We start from the raw sequence: 22,408 nt of genomic DNA on the forward strand, positions 1-22,408 counted from the left end.
GAGCGTTTCACCATGAGAATTGGAAAGTTCTATCTGAAATCTCAGTTTTATTATTTTATGCTGATTCTCAGCTCCACTGTAAGAATTCCAGTTGTCCCACTACGAAACTAATTAATGTTATGCAAGGATATTTATTGCTACCCGTAACTTGTATCTCGCGACTTGTAAAATTACACTAATAATATTAATTCAATTTTGCGAGATACAATACAGAAAGCAAACTTTAAAAAATTTAATTTGTTTCATTACTAAATTAGTTCATGTATATTGTGCAAAAATAGTTATAAATAAATAATTTCACTAATGATATTGATTCAAGTATGTGCAATTCCAAGAAGAAAAATTATAATTATAAAGCTATCGAAAGCTTCCTGCTATGTTAATCGCCATAGATGAAAATCCAATCATTGTCAAATTTCCGTGCATCAGAACTCGGAGCTTTTTTCCCGTTATTTTAAGCAAGTCACCTGTCGCGAAGCTAGCTTCGCACGCTCCCGAGCGTCATTCCTCTAACGACACGCTGTCTGGAGGAAAAAAAACTCACTTTCTATTCCGTCCAGAGGTAGAAAGTTCGACGAGGAGCGGTACCATTTCCGTGTCCGCGGTCGCGTTTCGAGGGATGTCTCTCAAGGGGGCAGCGCGTCGAGAACTAGTCCGGAACTTGAGACGAAGACGACGTCGTCATCGTCGTTTGCGATTAGAACGATCATTCTCCGGAAAACGACAGAAAGCTGTGACCCAGAAGCTGAGAGGAAATTGATTCCGAGAAGAATGCCCCGTAAAATCGACCGATTAGCGGGGAGCAGCGTCACGAATCCAATTATATCAGCGGCTGAAAATTCCCTCGAAGGGAGTGAAAGTAAGAGACAGACATCGAGAGGAACGATGTTCGCTTTCCGAAGTGTAGACGAACTCGAATCTGTCTACAGCTGATAATTAAGCCTTTCGATCAATTCTTCGTCAATTTTATCATTTTCTTTCATATATTAACCAATAAAGTGTGAAATGTTTACATCAAGTTTTTACTTTTCGTGGGAGTAAATTTATTAGTCGAAGTGGCATTTCAATTGTTACAATTCTTATTCTAATATGATCCATGGATATGTAAGCTCCGGATAACGAAACAATTGGAATTCAATGAGAATTGGAGATACAATTTCACTTTCATTCCCTGGTTTCGCTTCCCCAATATTTTTCGGGTTCTGTTGAAACTGTGAATGTAAAATATTTCGATTCTTATATAAGGCATAAGGTTTCATCCGTTTTGTAATCGTGACCCTTTGTATGCGGCTTCGTCGATATTCGTTTCGAATGTCTATTGGAAGCCTGTCTTTTTGTTGAAATTCCGCAACGGGAATTTCGTATTTCAATATTAATGAGACGAGTGGATACGTGGGCCGAGCTTTCTTTGTGTACCACGATATTTTTTAGTCATTTAGTTTATCGATAAATGGTGATGAAGTAGAAACATACATCAAACTAGTTAATTTTTATTCAAAAGTTATTTGATCTTTGTATTTTATGTACCTTCGATTCTCTTTTTAAAATGTTAAACTGTTACATTCAGCAACGCTATTACTATGGTACTATTGAAATTATATTAAAATTCTTAGCAACAGTAAATCAAGTTCCGATTTGATTGGATTGCTCCACAACAAAATTGATTCAAACTTCTAAAAATTTTGTTGTTTCTCGAACGAATGACTCGAAAGGGTTTCGAAATCGACAGTGACTTCATTCGGATACCTTCCATCGGATTCTCTCTTCTCTTTTTCCCTTTATTTGCGAAAATAAATTTAGAAAAACCACACACGTGGATCACCCAAAGTGAGATCGATCTCAATAATTTCCTTTCGCAATATGAAATAACCTGTGTGGGCGCAAAAATATGAAACTGGTCCGCCCACCGGGCTTTAAAAAAGCAAAAGAACGAAGAAAACAACGGTATAAACTACGTGAGAATTATTATAAAGCGGCCTGGTGCACATTTCATGCACTCGCTCTCTTCAGGCTCAATGTGATGGACACGACGTTTCAGTGCATTTCGAACTTTTATCATGTCCTGGTGGAATTCTTTACAAACCATTTCAAACGATCCTCACCGTTTTGGAAACGTATTTTTAGTGATTATAGTAAATTATTCCTTCGACTATATTTTTCGAATAAATTCGAAATTTTTTTTGTGCCATTTGCTCTCCCTCTGAATTTATTAAAGTACTAAACACTGAAAATCTATATTGTTCAAATGGAAAACAATGGAAATATCAAAACCAACAAATTATTGGAAATTGTCACTTCTGGCACCAGTTTACCGCTTCAACTCCTGGATCAATCCTGGAACACTACTGTACGCTCGAACATCACGAATCCTTGATCTCTCAACGTTCTCTCGTGTCAGTGAACTATCGGACTTTCCAGTCTTTCACGATGAAGGTGGTCGAAACGCTTCGAGTTCCTTGGAAGTTCAGCCGAAACGCAATGGGAGTGACGCAACCGGTGCAAGGTAAGATCGGTTTCCAATACGCACGCGTGACGCAACGATCGCGGAGGGTACGATTAAAATGCACAATAAAAATCGACCAGAGGAATTACGTAAAAACGAGTCAAGAGAAAGAGTAAAAATAAAAAGACGGCAGAAAGGGAGAGAGGCAAGGGACTCGCGCGATTGGCCCATCCACAAACGAAAGTGGGATTCCAAAAGGCTGGTCGATCTGGAGCACGTTTATCATTCGCATAACCGTGAAGTTAAACTGGTTCCAACGTGCTCATCGTAAATAATGGCACGATTATTCTCGGTCGGCAATCGGCCGCGTGATTAATACTTTCGTGCAAACGCGATGCAACGTCCGGCAGTGGTTCGTTAATCGTTCTAACGGTGAACTAGCTGCGATAACGCGCCTCACTTCGCAAAAATCGCACGGATTTGCGCTAGCCGCCGAGACGTTGGCGACGGCTCGATCGTGATCATCATTTGCCTCGATCCGCCGCTAATATTTTCATCGATTTCGATTAATGGGATCGAGTGAAGGACGTGAACAGGTACGTCGAAGAGAAGGCACTGAATAATTGATCCTATGCTAATAGAATGCGGTAGATGAATTTGCTATTCCGAAGGAATTTGGTGGGTATCGGGGATTTGGAATTGCAAGATGTTCGTTTTGGGTGATGATTGATTGCGGATTTTTATGCATTCATGGGGTATTTGAAGATGTAAGGATGCACACAATGCATGTAATGTACACAGATATATAAAATATTCAAAATAATATAATGTAATAATTTACTATAATATTTCGTAAATGAAAAAAATTCTCATGTAAAATTCATTTCTTTAGTAATGTTCATAGGAAACATAAAAGTCCATAAAAATGGGCAGTCTGGTGATAAGCTTAATATATGAGCTCTCGAAAGAACTGATCAACTTCATTTTTTGTAAATTTCTCAGTTTCGTTATCTGGATACGTGACTGGTATTGAACTTGTTAAAATTTATTTCTCAAATTTATTTATTCTAAGGAAATGGCATAAATGCACGTAAGTTCCAAGAAAATTAATAAAACTGAGAAGGTAACGTAAATGGTATGGATCAGAGGAAAGTTCAGATTTGACTCTTGAACTTTACACTTTGGAAAAGTCAAAGTTACTACGAAATAGGTGAAGTGCAACATACATTTCAATAACATTTTTTCATACTGGATGTCATTGTGATATTTTGCTAACTATTTAGATATAATTATATAAATGATGAAGTATTTACACATATCGATAATTTCCAACGAAATATCGAATGCCTAATTTACTTTCTCGACGTCTCTTCATCTTCTTTTCATACATTTTAAACATTAAAATATTTGAACTACTTAATCATCGTTATTTCTTGCATAAATGTCAAAATAAGAAAATGAGCTGTACTAGTACCTTTTACCTCCATTCTACAATCGATTAAATTGATCTATCATTCTATTACATTTTTATATTGTAGTCAATAACTACCTACATCTTAAGACCCCATTATCACCGATTGCATTGAACGAATCAATATTTACCACCGCGCAGATCTATCTCCGTCTAAAGAAAAAAAATTCCATCAAAACATTCGACACACCGTGCCACTTACCCATTGGGAACGCAACAAAGGCCACATAAGAAACCGAAGAAAAGGCGTAATCGATGACCGATCGATTGATCGAACTAAGCACGCGCGGCCTCGAGCTTCGCGCCGCGGTGAAAGTACCGCTTAAACATTGTAATTAACTCGTCGTTTGCAATAATAGCCGCGAGAGAGGACAAATCGAAGCGATTTCAAATCGTTCCGCTCAGCGATAAGGCGCGAATCCTCGCGCTTGAATAAACGTCTCGGCGGTCCTAGTTTATCGTTACTTGCCTTGGAAAATTTATTTCCCTAAAGGCCAAACCCTTGTTACTCTCGTCGATCGAATGATAACCAGACGGATAATTGTAAAATAGAATTCAGCGAAAATCGCGGACGCAATTCTTCCTCTTTATTTTTTAACTCGCGCCACTTATTCTGCGCCACTTACGCCGTTCCGATGTTTCGTGTTGCTCAATTTAATTGATTCTCCGTGCTATTGCCTTCCTTTCTTTTCTATCGACTAGATCGTTTCTTTACGACAACCCTGAATATGCATTTGTTTTTGGCATTTATTAGATTTACATGGTGTCGTGATGGAGAGAAATGAACGAATGTTTTTAACGACAATGTATAAGTTGTTGGTAGATTTTTTATGCATTTATGAGAGATTTGAAGATACAAAAATGTACTGGATGCACGTAATATACAAAAATATCTTACGTGACACTTTGAGGGCATTTAGGTTCCATTTTTCTAATTTCATAAAAATATGAAATCTGACATAAACATCCGCAACCTAGTTGTTCAGTCATTCATAGTGACGTCGTGTGGTGAGCGTTAATTATTACTGTATAAATTACTATTATTAAATTTTTCAGAACGTCTGTAATGTTTGACGCTTTAACAGGCAAAAGAATATTTAAAATGTCGAGAAATTTATTAAATTATGGGCTCTTACACACAGAACGGTAGTTAAAATAATCGATATTAAGAAGGATATAATCATTGTCTGATGATCGAAACACGATAGTAAGGTATTTTCACGACAAAACTACCGTTTCACTTATTCCGATTTATCGAAACACGAGGAATAACAGGTAGAACAAAAACACCGTGTATTTTCGTTCACTCCTTAACCGGTTATATTTATGAACTTGAGACGCTACGAACAGATGTTCATATTTATGAAACATGTTCAGAAGTGGCTCAAAATATCGCGACATCGTTATCGTTACAATGTTTCAATGCTTACCGGTGGCCCGAATCAAAATATACTCTCCAATTCGTGGTAAAATTTATGCTCTTCGAAAACACGACCATCTGCCAATGTTCTTATTAAATTCGCTCGCAAACAAACCTTTCTACTTTCGAAGCTAGTTCGAATCAATACCAGTAAAGGAAAATCAAATGAAAACGAAGCCTATGCATCTTCCTGGTAGTGTCGTCGATTTTAGTAAATTATCCTATAAAATTCAGATATATCCGTTCGTGCTCAACAAGCGTTTAAATCTCCCTTCATGGAAGCCATTAGGTCGTTATCGGCTGCAATCAGGACGAAACTGCACGGATGGTGTTCAATGGAATTGCAAAACAAGAAAATTTACTTTCTGCTGAATTAGAGGCTCGCTCCATGCTAAAGACTAAACAGGTTAAACGAACACTCGAATAAGGAAATTCAGCTACTTATCACAAGTGCATCGGGAGTACTATGTCCTTTTTCGATGTTGTTAGCAGATTTTTCGCATCGGAGCGAAATCTTTAGGGTTTATAAACCGGGACAAATTATTGTTTTGCATGCAACGAATTAACGGTGTATGATGCACGTGAATATAATCCACGTATAATATAGAATTTCCAATAACGTTTTACGTGGTCAAATACCATCCTAGTTAAATATCAACCAACGAGTATCGTAAAAAAGGAGAAAATAACGCATATCGTATAATATTATAGAAAATATCAAATTATAATATTATATTTATAAAATATCTATTATCCTAGTACGTTTTCATAGCTTGGCAGAACAATTTACAATACAATAAGGTATATAAATTGTCTTATTTTTGCGTTTCCAATAATATTACGCCTACGCGACTTTTATGCATTATTTCATTTTTTAATAACAAAGAACTTAATTAATACCAAATACGTATCAAGTGTTTGTTACTTATACGTTATGATTACCCTTTAAATTAATATTCTCCATCGAACAGTTGATATTATAAATGACATTTTAATCATTCTTAAGGAACATACAGTAAATCTGTTAAAACAAGAGTGTATTAATACGTTGGGATAGGCAGCGTTACATGAAACAGTTCGTCCACATCTCATATTTCTAGCCACGATGCAATTTTTCAACAGGCAACTGAATTTTCATCCGTTCACTAAATCTTGGCTAGCTCTCACGCCTCCTCGACGATTTCGAAATCTAAAAATAAAGGATAACGCAGCCAGCTCTGAGAGATCTATGCCTGTAGCGCGAGACAAATTTTCAATTAACTTTCCCTCGTAAATCCAGATGTTTTAGTGTTCGAACGTTGTGTCTGAACGAGAATCCAGAAGAGAAGGTCAGAAAAACGAACTAGAATAAAGTAATCTAATGCTTTTAGCTCCTTCTAATCAGATGAACTATCGTTTATGAGCCTCGGTCATTGCTCAGATTTATAATTCAGTCATAATTTAAAAATACAAATATCAAGCTAATAAATATACGGAGCATATATTAATTGACAAGAAGAATATCCGTAAAAGAATATTATATATAGTATATACATGAGGAACAAGAAATTTATAAATATTTTCCGCACTTGTACAGCTTTATTTGTGTAATATAAATAAAAAAAGAAGCTTTTCAAGATTTCGAGAATAGTTTGTATGTTTACAGGTAACAATCTAAAAGATTCTGTAAAAATAAATGCAAAAATATCTTACCATTTCCCATACTTTTATATAAATCCTTTCAACAATTGCCATCCTAAATCATTTGCACAGAAATTAGAAATTAGGACCATTTATTTCAACATCACGTCCTCCCAAGCTACTTTACAATAGCATTCTAAACATACCAATAAGTAAACAAATAAAATCATGGAACAACAGCGAGTCGAACAAAAGAAGAATACAGCTGAGCGTCCTGAGGAAGGCTGATAATAGGATCCCGAAGGCGATCGATTCCGTTGCGACCAATAAAACGCGAAACGAAAACCGTTCAAGAGGGTGAAGTTCGCCAGTCGTTTGACAACGGCCATAAATCCGCGATCGTCTCTTTTATTTCTCCGATGTAACGCTAGCTAGCCTTCGCTGCCGATAATGAGTTCCACGCGGCGCACGCAACACGTCCAGCTCTGGAATGCTCTCGGAAATCTTACCCCCAGGGGAACCAGCCGAAGATTAAGCCGCTGCAATAATTTTCCGCCGTTCCAACGCGAGTGCGTCTTTTACAATTCGTACCGAGCATTCAACATTCCGTAAATTCTAAACAGAATTGCGACCCGTCGTGTCATTTTTTTATCCCGGTCGTAAGATAAAGATTCTACTTTTTATCTTTTACCGATAGTGTTATGTAGACGTGATGTTACTTGGCTCGATTATCATGCAGAGCTAGAAAGACGTCGAGCGGGAGAAATGCGAGTTTGACTGGTTATTTCTGATAATCGTAAAAATAAACACGCATTTTAGTCGAATGTATGACATATATACAGGTAAGATCGTATGATAATAGGTGACGGTGACCATTTTTATATGACTTTCGCTATAATGCAGAAAATGACTTTTAATATTTTAGGAAAAAATTTAACATAAAACTGAAACGAGAAATCACGCGTCTGTCACGTTTTCATCGAACTGAAAAGATTTGAAGAATATTTAACGAGAATTGAAACTTTCTACTCTGATTCTGAGAATAACTTAAAAGGTAACTCGCAGCAAAAATCATTATTTGCCAACTCTGGCAAGCGTGAAACGTGTCGTTAAAACGTCGACGAACAATATTGATACGTGGCGGCGAAAAGCGTGGGAAACTGGAAGGTAGAAAGCCGCGGTGTGTTGCACACGCGATTGAGAAACAGTCGGGTACTTTAACCCTCGTACGCTATTGTAATTCGCTCGTTACGTCACCGAGACTTGTCCGCTTCTGTCTTGTCTAGAGTGTTGTCGGCTTGAATTTTCATGTAGTTTCCTTGTATAGCTCCGTTCGAGTGGTTGGCGCCTTTCTGTTGCAGTTAGCTAGTCTCATGATCTCTATAGTCTTTCTCGCGTTCAGATAACTATTAGAAACTCGGGGTACGCGTGATTTTATGATGATCGATTTCATTTGTCGTTAATGGTCAAAGGTATGCTTAGGAATGTCACGAAGAAACGTCGTTCAGATTTTATAACAAAATCTACCATAATATTAACTAACATTCGATTGACTTCGCTGTGTTGTACAACAATCCATGATCATTGCATTAGATTACTTCATCTTATAGTATTTAATTTCAATTTACATTCTATACATTATAGGATAAAGATGGTTGATTACATGCAATACTGTATAGAGACTACAAAATATATCAAATTCTTGTAATCACAACTATGATATGATAATGCAAATTAATACCGATATTTGGTTGATGTTAAAAAGGTACTTTTACCAATTCAAAATCGGTATTGATAACTTATAAGTAAAACAATTAAAAGTTAGTATAATGCAGTTGAAGAGATCGTTGTGAATTTTGCTATAAAAATGCGCAAAGTAATTCACGAGACACAAGGAAACATCTATTTTTGCACGATTTCGACAAAATTCAAATCATCCTTATCGACGATATCCGATCAGCCATTCTAAATCCCGCTCCAAGCTCGACACACCTGCCGTTAATCAAACTTCCCCGAAACTCACGAAGAGAAGAACCAACCTCTAACTTGCCCGAACGACAGAAACAAGCTACGGCGATTTTAGACCGTGACAGCTTCTATGAAAGACGACGTTGTCGCGTTTTTTGTCCGCGAAATTTCCGGTGGAGTGCGGTTCCAAAAGAAAAGAAGGCCCACGAGATACCATGAAGGGCATAAAAATGGCAATAAAATTCTGTGTATCTGAGCCCCGTGGTCGTCTCTCGCGGCCGATAGTATCTCTAGCTCTGTTGGCCTCGAAATTTACCGCCGGCGTGAGTTACCACTGTAAAATCGAGCACGAAGGATGAAGCAAGAGGATATTCCCGTGTAAGAGGAAGAGATTGCGCCATAGGGACTACGCAGTATCGCCATTATTCGCCTTTCCTCTCGTTGTTCCCGCCACTGCCACGCATTATTTATCGTCCCTCGGCGCATTGTCTCGCCGCGTGTGCATTTCGATTCTCCGTTTGTATTTACGCGCCGCGTATTCGAAACCGCGTCTCGAATCCGCGACACCATTGATTCCAAAGAGCGGTAATTGCCCGGCCTGTTTCGGTCCTCAGAGATCCTAATCGCCAGAAAAACACGGTTTCACTCGCCGTTTCGATTTTCGTATCATTATCGCGTATTAAGCGCCACTGTATTGAAAGAGTATTTTCTACAACTAAGACTATGAGGAAAGTAGTGGTTCAGTGCATTGTACTTTCTGTGGTTTTGGTTTGGAGATCGGTAGACGTTATTGTATGTTTGAGTATCTTTTATGAATGTTGAATATTTTTAGTTAGACATGGATAAGGAAGGTTTTATCAGAATCTACGTTTCTCAACTAAATGATGTCTTTTGTAGGACATTATTAAAGATCGGAGATTTGGAAGTGTTTCTTTTGAATGTTAACCCTCTGAAAATTCAATGTTTGTTTTCATCTACGAGAAAGATTGTTCAGTTTACGAATTACAAGTAATTCAAGTGCTTTTATGAAGAAGAACATCATGGAATAAAATCTGAAATCATTTTTACCAAGGACAGATACATTTATAGTTTAGTTAATTAATGCAGTATTAAAGTGGCGTCTGGAATGAAAGGGTGACAGATCAAGTAAAAAGTGAATTACATATTTCATAAAGAATTTCTATCAAAATTTCAATCCAATATATTCTATAATGATCCGCGGTTTGGTAATATCCATTATAAGGAACTAATTCATAAAGCTAGATCTGACGTTGATGGTTGAAATCGCCCTGTCGTTCATTCACGAAACATTGAACACCCTGTATCCAGTTTCCTCGAAAATTAATCAACCCTTCTATCCCAGAAACTTACTGTTAAGACCATTTATGGTACTCGAGCCTTCTAACGTTGTGTAGTAGTACCTATCATTCCAGATTGCCGTCTAGAGCCCAGCTTAATTAACCGAACAGCTGAATTATGCTTCAATTATGGTAATCATCGCTCCCTGGCTAATATTCGTGGCAATTTATGCTCGTTTGCCATGTAACGAAATATCGTTAAACCCGATTAAATGCAACATTGTCGCTCGAGTATCTTGAAGAAAATGAGCCCGAACCATTCGTGTGTTGATCAAAATGGACACTTTGAAGGAATTAACGTTGTCTACCCCTTCCACTGAATCGATGAATACACAACGAGTCAGCCCCGGTGAAGATGAGCGATAAGCAACATGTGCGCTGTTAAATCCTCCATCTGTTACAATTTTGCGACAGAGGTGCGATATAATAACTTGTAAAAAATGAAATATATATTTTAGAAAATTACATATGCTTCTGCGATTTGTCGGGTAAAATTGTTTTAATCAAGGAAATTAACACACTTTCATAATCAAGATAGAGAACAAAATTTAAGAAATCAATAATGTATAATAATAATAATAGCAAAGGTGCTATTCTAAGATACTATACAAAGAAGAAGACTTCAAATACGATATTATAAATTTACGAGGTGATTTGCACATTCAATGTTCTGATCGGAAAGAGAAAAACACTCGACGTAATTGCGAAGAAAAGAGGTACAAAGCAAAAGAGTTGTGACGCACGAAACCGCATCGACCGTGGTTGAATCATCGAATAATCATCAGTATGATTATGCAAGGCTTTCGTAAGGTCTTTCGATAATTATTTGGCAAAAAGAGATATCGAAAATTCGCGCGGTCCTCGCCGTCCCCGTGTCTTGTTCACAGAAAATGACGTAACAACGTGATCACGATCCCGGCGACTCGAACGCTCCTGTAGGCCGCCTCATAAATAAACATTACTGACCAAGGCACCCGCTGAAAACTGAATTTACGAGCCTGCGAATGCATGGCGATAAAGCACTGATATTTCGCGCTAGCGACCAACTCCTTATCGTTCAACTCAGCTTCTGCTGGGACCATCGCCGGCGCCTTCGACTCGTATCCGCGAAGATTGCTTGAACTTGACGATCCCGATCATTTCACTGGATATCTTACAATTATAAGTCAAGCGATTAAGTCACGTAGGAGAATTATACAATTTTAAAAACATTTAGTGGAGTTGCAATCATTGGCCCGCGATACGAGGTTTAAGAAAGTAAATGTGGAATAATGGAGCCCGATTTCTGACTGATATTTGTTAATGAAATGGAAATGAAATGAATATTTGGATAACGCTGTATGGATAATATAGTAATGTTTATAACTATAGCAGTGTTGCACGTAACCAAGAAACGTTAAATATGACGACCAGCAAATTCGTAATTTTATAAAATTTACTTCGTACAATTTTATTTATTTTATTGGTCCTATAGCACAAAAGAACTTATTAGTACTGATGTCTTATAACTTGTAAAATGTTATTGATGATATTAGTTGTATAGTGCAAGGAGCCTCCAATTCACAATAGAAGTTCAAGTTCAGGTGTAAGTAGATTCAGCTGGTAGGAGTTCATAGTCAAACACTAACTGAAGTTTCATTTCAACGAATAGAGTTTATCTAACTAGAGTTCTACTTCATACGTATAGTAGTGTTTCTGGGTACATATAGTAGATTATCATTCACTGCTAAAAAAACTAGTTAAAGCAAGTAGAAATAATATCAGAGGTTTAACAAAAAAATTTATATGCATTACGTAAAATATATATAATCGATTTGAAACCATTATTGAGCGATTCGTTATTGCTTTCGATAGAAGCAAAGTCGTTTCAAATAACCGAATCATTGATATTCTGCGAGGTCTACAATTTCATTTGCAGAGGAATTCTCGATAAATTCATGTGTTCGTTGAAGGAAGTAAGAAGACGCGTCGACATCGGAAGCAGCTGCAGAAAAATACAGTCGAATTACGTGGATTGCATCATCAAGGCAGAGTCATCTTTGTAATTTCGAGTCTTTGTATCACGTATGCGGATGTACGTGACCGGTGGAACTCTTCCCTCCTTTCTTCTAGGACGATCCACGACAACGTGCTTGACTTCTAATATCTCTGGTACCACCTGAAAGGGTGTGGTTTATTGAAAATGATTCCCTCCTCTTCCTCGTCTTCGATCTCATCATCTTCTTCTTATTCTTCTTATTCTCCTTTTTCTTCTTCTCTTCTTCCTCTTCGCCCCAACGAAGCTGAAACTCTTATTCATTCCGTATTTGGTACCATATGATTGACTTGAAACATCATCCATGTAATTCATCCACTTAAGAAATTTCTGACATTCGGAAAGAAATTCTTTTTCGAATAATTTCTAAAGACAACGTTTTTTCCTGAAGTTTTTTTAAAGAAACAAAGCGAAGAAAATAAAAATAGACGATCAGGAAGCCAACTGCATTAATCTATACGTGTAAGTAGGTACATCGTGACTATCATCTTTGTTTCTTTCGAATCGATCATAAATTATATTTTATATTTTTTCGTAATTTTATTATTCTATCGACGTAAAATCTTACATCAATGAACCAGCCTTCATTGCGTCATCTTCTTCGTAATAAATATCAACGAGTTTTTAGATGTACATGTTACTTATTTTAAAAGTTAAAGTATTGCTTTAAAACGCACAACATTCCAAGTTAGAAGTTTCGTCCCATTTTCAAACTGACTTCATATGAAACTATCAAACGTATTTAGCCGCAAAGGTGCACATAAATATTACCTAGACCGCAGTTACCAGAATCTGCCTTGCTTCGCTTACTGGAACATCAAGGATTTAGGTCGCGACTTCAGTTGATTGTACACTGAGGTAGAAACTCTTGGCGACGTATAACAAAATACAAATATTCCCTTATATAGTTATTATATATAAGCAACCTTTCAAACCAGTATAACAGCTAAATAAAATACGTGCATGTGTCATTTATTTTTATATATGAGCTGCTCAGAAGGTATACTTTATTGAGTATCCATAAATAGAAAAGCAAAAAAAAACGTGTGTCGAATGTTACAACTTTTGTAGAGTTTCCACTTTTTACAGAATATATTATTTATGTAATTCTTCTGACGTAAATATTTTGTTTGAAAAATTCAATAGTAATCAGATATTCAGATAATGAGATTAAAAAGCGCATAGAAAGCGAAGTTGATCAATTTAGTTTCTGAAAAGTTCATAAGCTCATATATTTTTCATATATTATAATATCCATATTATATCATCGCATTCATCTTAAAAAAAAACCATCTGAAATCATTTCGATCAATAACTTTTCGCTTTCCTCCATATTCAGTTTCCGGTCGCTTTCTTCGCTTTCAAACGCGCAATCTAGTCTTCCGACCGAAATCACTCATCCCGAGCTAAAAGTTCGATTCGCCGAGCTACGGTGTTGCCCGTTTTCCCTGTCGAACGATTCGAGATCGATGTTCCTCGAGGAGCACCGCCATTCATCGCGAGAAACTCCCCGCAGAGCTTTTTTTGCCTACTGGTGGATCGGAATTCATTGATCGTGACGCGCGGAACGACAGCAACGGGCAAGCTGCAACAGAAGCAACAACAGCAACAACGACAGCAACAGAACTCAACGGTTTCATAACCAGCCAATTGCAACGAGACTCTCAATAAGCTCATTGGGAATTCTATTGACGACGGTAGCGCCGCTGCCTGCCCTAATACGGCAACTTGTCGTTTCTTGGCTCCTGGCAAGAACTGCTGCCTCGTACCAGAGAGATCATACGGTCCTGTTCACCAACGGAGAGGCTTGTGCTCCCGCCAAGACAGAAAGAACGCCGACTACTGGCTTCGCGTGTCGGTTTCAAACGAATTCGACGGCTTATTTAACTATTTCGATATCCTCGCTATCCCCCCTCTTGTCTTGTCCTTTTCATACACTGTTCGCAAAAATTAGCAAAGATTAACGAAGTGGATCGAATAAACTTTCTGAATTCATGCGGATTGAATAATCCGAATGATTGGTCTTCAGAGACGATTTGTCGGAAATTGAAATAATTTGTGGGAATAATTGAGACATTTGCAGAGTAGATTTAAATGCTACCGAGATTTTAATTTGTCACTGTCTAATCCAACAATAAAAAGGAAGAAAAAGGGGAAAAGTATTTTTATCAAAATATATAAATTCGTAAAATTAGTAATATCGAACGTTTGATAGCGCGATGAAATTTCCTGAATTCCGATACCACATACGGAAAATACATATTTTCAATTGTCTATCAGAAAGAAATATTGATAATTATGTTATATCACGCACGATTACATACTGTGTTTGACAGGATTAATATATCTCTGTTTGGAAAGAAAGTTTAAATAAATGTTCACTGTCAGATACCATCAAGCAGATAGAGATGAAGATTTTAATTCTAGGTAGCGCCTAAATGGAATTAAGCCCATTTATTGACTCGACAAATTGTAAGAAATCCAGTCAAACGAGCCAACAATAAGGAGCTCGGAGAAGAGAAGGATATGTATATCTTGGTTACCGTGGTTCTGCGTTGAAATAAAATTACCCATAATACTTTCCGCGACCAACGACTGCTCAGATTTCGACCAATTTTCCGAGATCATTTATTAAAATAAAGAGTAGAATCACTGAGCGAAACGAGATACAGATGTCTGGGATTTGGCAAGAGGGTAGATCTCGAGGAATAAGAGGAGCAGTCAGCGAATTGTGATAAATCGGGACTAATGAGGGTTGCGCGGCGTCTTAACGATGTTCCGGACAAAAAGCGACGGTCGCGATACGTTTTGAGATCGTTACGCGTTGCGCCAGGTCAGGAATGACAAACGGCGCAGGGAAAAAGGAAAGAATCGAAGCAACTGTAAACGGGCCGATTTATCAACGCACCGCTGTTTGTTTCACTCGATCCTTAGACTCTCGGTAATGCTATTAATCGCGGCTCGATTTTCTTCGTTTGGAAGAAGGGATCTGAATTAAGTTGACCGATCTCTGGTTTCAATTAAGGCGAAACAACATCGTTTTTGTCTTTGATAAACCCGGGTGGTTGTTAATGGAAGTTTATTTTTGCAAGATTATGAATTGCATTCGTGTGGGGGTCTCTTTTTGTGGATATATCACACTTTGAGATTCTCAAGGAGTCTAGAAACGAATCGGAACATGATTAAACATAGATATTTTAGATCTTGTTACTTTTCTAAAAGTTTGTGGATTTCTCTAGTATGTGTATGTGTTCCTTTTTATGAACATAATCCATTTAGAGATATTGGAGGTATTTGAAGACTAGATATATGGCGAGTAAGTATATAATGGTGATACTTTGAATTTTGTTCGTCTTTTTAAACAAGATTGATTATTTTTGTACGAGTAATAAGATATCGATCTAAATTTTAATCCCGTACAGAATAAAATACCAGAAAATGTTAGAATATATAATTTTAGAAACGTTAAATATATCAATCGAAGACTGTGACCACAAAGAAGAGAAACGAAATAAAATATATAATGTTTGAAAATCTGAGATCACTTCGTAGATTCCAACCTGACCGACTGAAACTCGCACCATCGTGATCATCCCGCCATCTGCTAACGAAATCACATACCCATTTGCCTGGTTCTTTCACTCGCTCGACAAGACGAATCCCTGTAAAAATCGATGCTGGAATATCGCTAGAATACTTCAAGAATCTTAAAAGAAGAGACAATTTCCTACTTCAACCTCGAGAAAAGACAGATATTTTTCGTAAATCTAAATCCACTATGTCATTCGGTTTTCTTAAAACTCAATAGTCTTATAATAATACAAAATACGATTATTTCTCTTGATTTTCACAATTTTTCAACTCTTGAAATCTTAAAGATATCAGCAATGTCAACAAATTTCATGTAACATGAAAGCAAAAATCAGACATATCTTCCATCCAACTACTTCTAACTGATGCTTCAGCAAGTAAAAGAAAGAAAGAAGAGTCTTGGATAATTTCCCCAATTGCAGTTTACTATTCCCTCGACCAATGTTGTCATCAATTCGATCCCAATTTTCTTAGCGATAATCTACTTTATTGACTAACTTTTACAATCTCACATTTTTACGAAGATCATTTTTTGCAAACTGTCGGCGCAATAAAGCGATACGTCTACGATTATCAGCTGACGCCAAAAATATACAAGAGTGCGCGTGCTTGGGAAAATTCGACGAGAGCCAAAGGACTCATCGAATTCGTGAAATTATCTTATCGTGTCCGAGTCACGAGCATGTGTACTCTCGACAAGAGGCACTCACGGCTTGTCTAACGCGTCAAGTCCTCGTAGCGACGTTCAGCCGTCGAAACACAGAATGGAGCGGAGCAAAAGGAAGTAGTAAAACGCGTCACGGGGGTGGTGCATCGTGGTCGAAGAGAAGACGATGCGGAAAGATGGGTAAGCCATCCGAAGGAGATACGAGGTAGAGAGGAGAAAAAAAAAGAAACGAAAGAAGGTGGTCTTCAGATCGCCGCACGAGAATCTTCCCACACAGGATCACGACAAGATTACATTGCAGAATCCTCCGCGAAAGGATCATATTGCCTTTGTGCGCAGCACCCGTGCCATTTGACCCTCCGTGCGTTCTCGGTTTCCTTTTCTATATAAAACGTGGCCTGCCTTTAAGTGGAACGAGATCACAGGCGATCGCCATTTAGCTTTTCGGACACATTTCCGATCTAATTGGCGTGCCTGATTGCGTGGAAAACCCCACGTTCTCTTTAGATCTCGAATTTGGTGCTTCTTTATGACAGAGAAAAAACATGAAGATTTTTTAATTTGAATTTGTGTGAGATTTCTTAATCCGTACCTTTGTTTGGAATGAAATTGCATTTTCGCTAGAAGCGTGTAATTTTTTGTGAGAATATATGAATTTATAACTGACACGATCGTATTTATAAAAATATAAATTTGCATAAAAATCTATTGTCTAGGTACTTATACTTCATCGCTATAATTTTCATACGCATCAATGTCAAGGTAAAAGTAAACCTTATTAAAATCGATCATCTAGTAATGAAACATTCACAATAAACTGATAGAGGATCATTGGTAAGCTGGCCATAAGAAATCGCTGACTGTCCGGTCTGTTCTATACGCGTCACACGCTCGGTTAAGTCGGTCGATGACCTTTTCAGCTGATTGCAAGGAATCACCGTCGAGAAGGCATACGTAACATATGTACGTCGGGAACAAGGGAATCGCGAGAGTGGCAATCGTATCGAAACAGAGATTACCGCTTAACGTCCACCGACTCTCCCATCTCTCTTCGTCGACGTTCTTTTTCAAAATTCACGATGAAAAGCACAAGGTGGATCATTTAGATTTCGCGGTGACTTGGTTGGAGCAAGGGTTCGATGAATTATGACGAATCATCGCGAAAAAACTACCACGTAGTGCGGCTCGACGGCTGGCGGTAATTAACGAGACAACCCGCCGCTGAGTAAACAAACTGCACACTGCTGTGGCTCGACTACCAACTCGTTAAGGCTATTTGGAGCAGCGTTTACTCGCTTGAAAACAATTACGTTTGATAGTCGTACGTGTGACTAATGGATAATGAGTTCGGTGTAATTGGTGTGGTTTTGGCGAGGAGAATTTGAAGAGAAGAAAAAAAGGACGCGTGGAATGTACACTGTGAGATGAATACGTCTATTCGTATAGGAATGTGGAAATAAGGAACAATATTTTCTGTATAAATGTAATTAACTTTTTTTATATTTCATTTTATAAGTGTATCGTGTATAGTTGTACGTATTCGAATATATCTAATAATATAGAAAATGTTACTCTTTTTATTTCTACAACTGTATGATACAAAGTAACCTGTGTTTCATTTATTCCACTACAGCGTGATTAAAATTGGAAATATTTACGATAGATATGGAACGAAACATCTGTCATCATAAATGATGTACATATTAATTAGTATTTATGCGTTATGAAGAATGCATATGTATAACCGTTGTGAATAATTGCGTACAAGTTGAGTGTACAAGATACTTTACACGATGGATACAGTGTATCATCTTCTCGTACACAAATAATACAAAACATAATTATCTTCGAATATTATTATTTATATTTTACAATATCATAATAGAATTAAATGGAAGCATTTCTGCTACAAATAAAAATTCATTGAAAAAGATTTGAATACTCGAATAGAAAACTGTCAATTTGGAAAGCAATTTTGCTTTGATTTCGCCAAATACTACTTAAATCACTTGCTCAAACATATGCCTGTCCATAAACATGTCTATCATAAATGTACCGGTACGTTTGTTAATCCACTCATGAGACAGCTTATGAACGCACCTTCGCGTTCGTTAGTCCACTCGTGACCTCCCCACGTATTGATAAAACGTTTCTAATTTTTTGCATCAGTATCGTCACACGACAGACAATCGTGTCTACCTTTTCAATTTCATACGAGCTGAACATCAATCTCGCAGTCCGATGTGCACAGAGTAAACAGTCAATATCTTCGTAGCTACATCTAAAGTCTCTCTAGTTAGATACAAAGTCAATATTTCCTAATGTGTTTACTAAAACGAGGATCGTAAAATCAAGTGTCAGATAGATAAAATACGGAAATTTAATTTTATAATCTAGCACGCGAAGATGTTTATCCAATCACATGGTAAAAAATTTAGTTTTCAGGTCACAGAGATCAAACAGTATCTTTAAATCTTATAGTTTTAGTAATTTTTACATTTGTAATATTTACACCGACGACCATAACTTTTTTAAATACAAGTATCAAAAAAATATTAATATGTGCTAATTTAACATTTTATCTTGTTAATTAATCCATTTATATCTTATAGCTATTAGTATAGACCAGCGTGTAGGTAAATAATTGTATCTTTATTTAAAAAAGAATGAATAAATCAATCAAATCTCTACTTCCTGTACAAATTCATTTCCATTATCTTAATATACCTATCGTTTTCAATTACACCTGTCAGAATCTTGGTCTCTCCGCGCGGCACAGAAAGTCTCAGTTCCCTTTCCCTTTTACTCTCGTCACAAGAGCGCGCAATAAATCATCCACGCTTAATAAACGCCGCCTTTGCACCAATTACATTCTTGCACAACGATTGTGAAACGGTCCGGCGAACGCCGTGAGAGAAGAGAGAAAAACGGTTCAACTTCCCTGTAGAAAACTATGTTTATAGCGACCACAGCACAAAATGTTCATCGAGGTTGTAAAGAAACAACAGATCGTTAGATGATCATTGAAGCAACAAAATTGTCCAACGAGAGGGTGATGAACTCTCGTTGATACAACGAATGGAAGGAACGCTCGCATGTCTCGAGAACGTCTAAAAATTCCCAAACCGCAAACGTACTCACAAAAATGTAAGGATGTAGTATGTAGCATGATGTAGTTTACTATACATGTAATATGTTAAAACATCGACGTATCAGTTTTCCTCGAACGGTTACAAACGCCGTCATATGCACTACTGCGACGTGTAATCAGTAGTTAATAATCATCGTGTTTATAATAATTAGTTACGGTTTCGCAGACTTACGTAGCCATTGGGCAACTCCATGGTTAATCACGGTAATTGAGGAAACCCAGCATCTCGGTTGATCGGATGCCGCTCCATTAGAGACGCTACTTTCTGGTCTTGAAAGAAACGGTGTATTATGCAGGTGATTCGTGGAGATCGCAGGGGGTCGAGAGAAACAAGCGATTTCAAGAATGCGGTCGTTAAAGGATTTCGTCATTTCGATCGGTACAAATGGCGTGTTTACTTATATAATTCAAAAATATAAAGATATATCGTTAAAACTGTCTCGAAATTAATGAAATTACTCCATCGACAATCGAAGAGTCAACAGCATACAACAAGCAAGCAGCTTCAATATTTAAATCGTCTTTATTGGAAAACAAAGAAAGGTCTTTAAAAGTTTCGTGTGTGAAATTATAAAAGTTTATTAGTACGAATTATCATTACTACGAATTCGTTGATTATGACAACGGGTCTGAAAAATTGCTTGGTTTTTAGTTATTTTTTGTTGGATTATTCAAATTACCGGAAAGTGGAACTATCTGCTTATTGCAACAACCATATATGCAATTCCATTAATATAAAGGATATTCTATATTAATTTACCCTTTAGCAAGAACCAAATTCAATCTTAATCTGCATATTTTACAACTTTCGAAAGCGTGCAAATTCCTTTACCAAAATATGAACATAATTACTCGAAGACACTTATTTGCATCTCGACATTAACAGGAGCATTATGTCCAGCCTTAATCTTACTCAATGTTTCGCATTCCTCGTGTAATTAAAAGTCATTCGACTGTAATAACTTGCCAATTGTCATCATTTACACCAGGGCGGTCGGCGTGTTTCGTACTTTAGCAGTATTTTCGCGGTTACGTAACAATTTCGGCAACATCCCGCGGCGTTATTATTAACTACCAACGGGCCGATAGCGGCGTGAATTCATGATCAACGAAAACGCGAAATTAAACAAGCTGTCAGCCGGTGTTGATCGAACGTTGACGTTTCGATTGCGCGGTGCGCTTCAACGACTCAAGTTGAACATTTTGTATGAGTCGACTATAAACCGAAGTGACAAGCGGACAAACGAAGTCAAGCAGGTTCCTCTCTCGATCTCCCTTTTTCGTCCATCGAATGGTCAACCACATTTTCTACCATTTTTCTCGAACCCGACATGCTGCACACGATGCATGATTTATCACGTGAATTCTCGTCTGTCATAATTAGTCACGCCTTCGCAACTTCTCCGAAGCGACGATATTTGGCAACAAGAGTTGTAATTCCTCCGATTCAGAAAACGTGCCAACTTGTTAATCTCCCGTCTGGATTCTGAGTGTCATTGACTTCTGCGTATGTACAGAGTGGATAGAAAGTGTTTTCACGACAGGAGTATTTATTTTGGATTTTGGTTCTATAATTACGAGTTGATTGCTTAAGATCAAGTGCTTTTTTTCTTAAATTCATGTAGATTTTTCTTACGGCTATGAAAAAATTTCTATGAAACATTACGGGCTGGTCGATTTAACCGCTATGATAATTGAAGTGTTGAAATAAGTAAATTTTCATGATGGATTTTAAAAATTACAAACCGTCTGACTATGTATTCGTCAGAAAATTATATGCGACAAGGGTAAACACAACCTACAGCTTGTCACTTGTCAATTCATTAATATTATTAATCAGTAAATTATGACGCAAGTGAAAATTACCGGAGTGTGAAATACACAATTTGAGAAAGATATATATCTAATGAATTGTACGTACGGGTCTGTGTAGACACTGTTTGTCTCTACTTAAATTATGCAATGAAGCATATCCTACAAAAGTCTCTTTCTTTCGTTTCTTTTAAATCACAAACTGCATAATTTTTAAATTAATATCACGGTTGTTTCTAGTCCAATTAGTACATATTTGTACGTAAGCAATGTCCACATTTTCCATACAGAAGCTTACGTAACATTTATCTACTTTTCTTCCGCGATTTTGCACTGTTAATTAACTCCCTAGGTAACGATTTCCAATAAAATTGTGCAATTTCGCTTCGTTCGTGAATCGATCGATTTTTCACGGATCGTGCAAGGATGCGGATCGAAGACGGAAAAGGGAACACTTTATAATAACAGAACACGATTACGGATGGTTGAGCAATCTTCGGTCGTGTCGCGGAAGAAAACAAAGGACTCGCGATCGTACGCTCGATGGATTAACGAGCAACGCCTTCGTAATAATAATTAGAGGGCCTGCCTGCAATCTTGAATCGATTGAGCAATATCTTCGTCGTTAGTCTTAATAATTAAGGAAACGACGGATAATCGAGTTGTGCCTTAGAGAAATTATTTTCTCGTGTTTCCTTTTGTTTTCTTCCCTTGTCTTTGATTTATAAGATTTGAAAGTGTGAACATCCGCTATCGTTACTTATAATTCAGATAATTTGTTCAGATAATCGGCGACGAGTCTCTATCATAATAATCGCAAGACAATTTTATGTTGTTAAAGAATCATTGAACGATAGTGACGCCCGATGTTC

At 37.3% G+C, this 22,408-nt stretch overlaps 1 protein-coding gene across 3 annotated transcripts in view; it reads right to left on the minus strand.

Moving 5' to 3' along the window:
- LOC122566990 (rho GTPase-activating protein 7-like) overlaps nucleotides 1–22,408 on the minus strand; it is a 352,400-nt gene that overhangs the window by 256,341 nt on the left and 73,651 nt on the right. The window lies entirely within an intron of this gene.

The sequence above is a fragment of the Bombus pyrosoma genome, linkage group LG1 (genome assembly GCF_014825855.1).
Source record: "Bombus pyrosoma isolate SC7728 linkage group LG1, ASM1482585v1, whole genome shotgun sequence".
NCBI classification, from domain to species: Eukaryota; Metazoa; Arthropoda; class Insecta; order Hymenoptera; family Apidae; genus Bombus; species Bombus pyrosoma.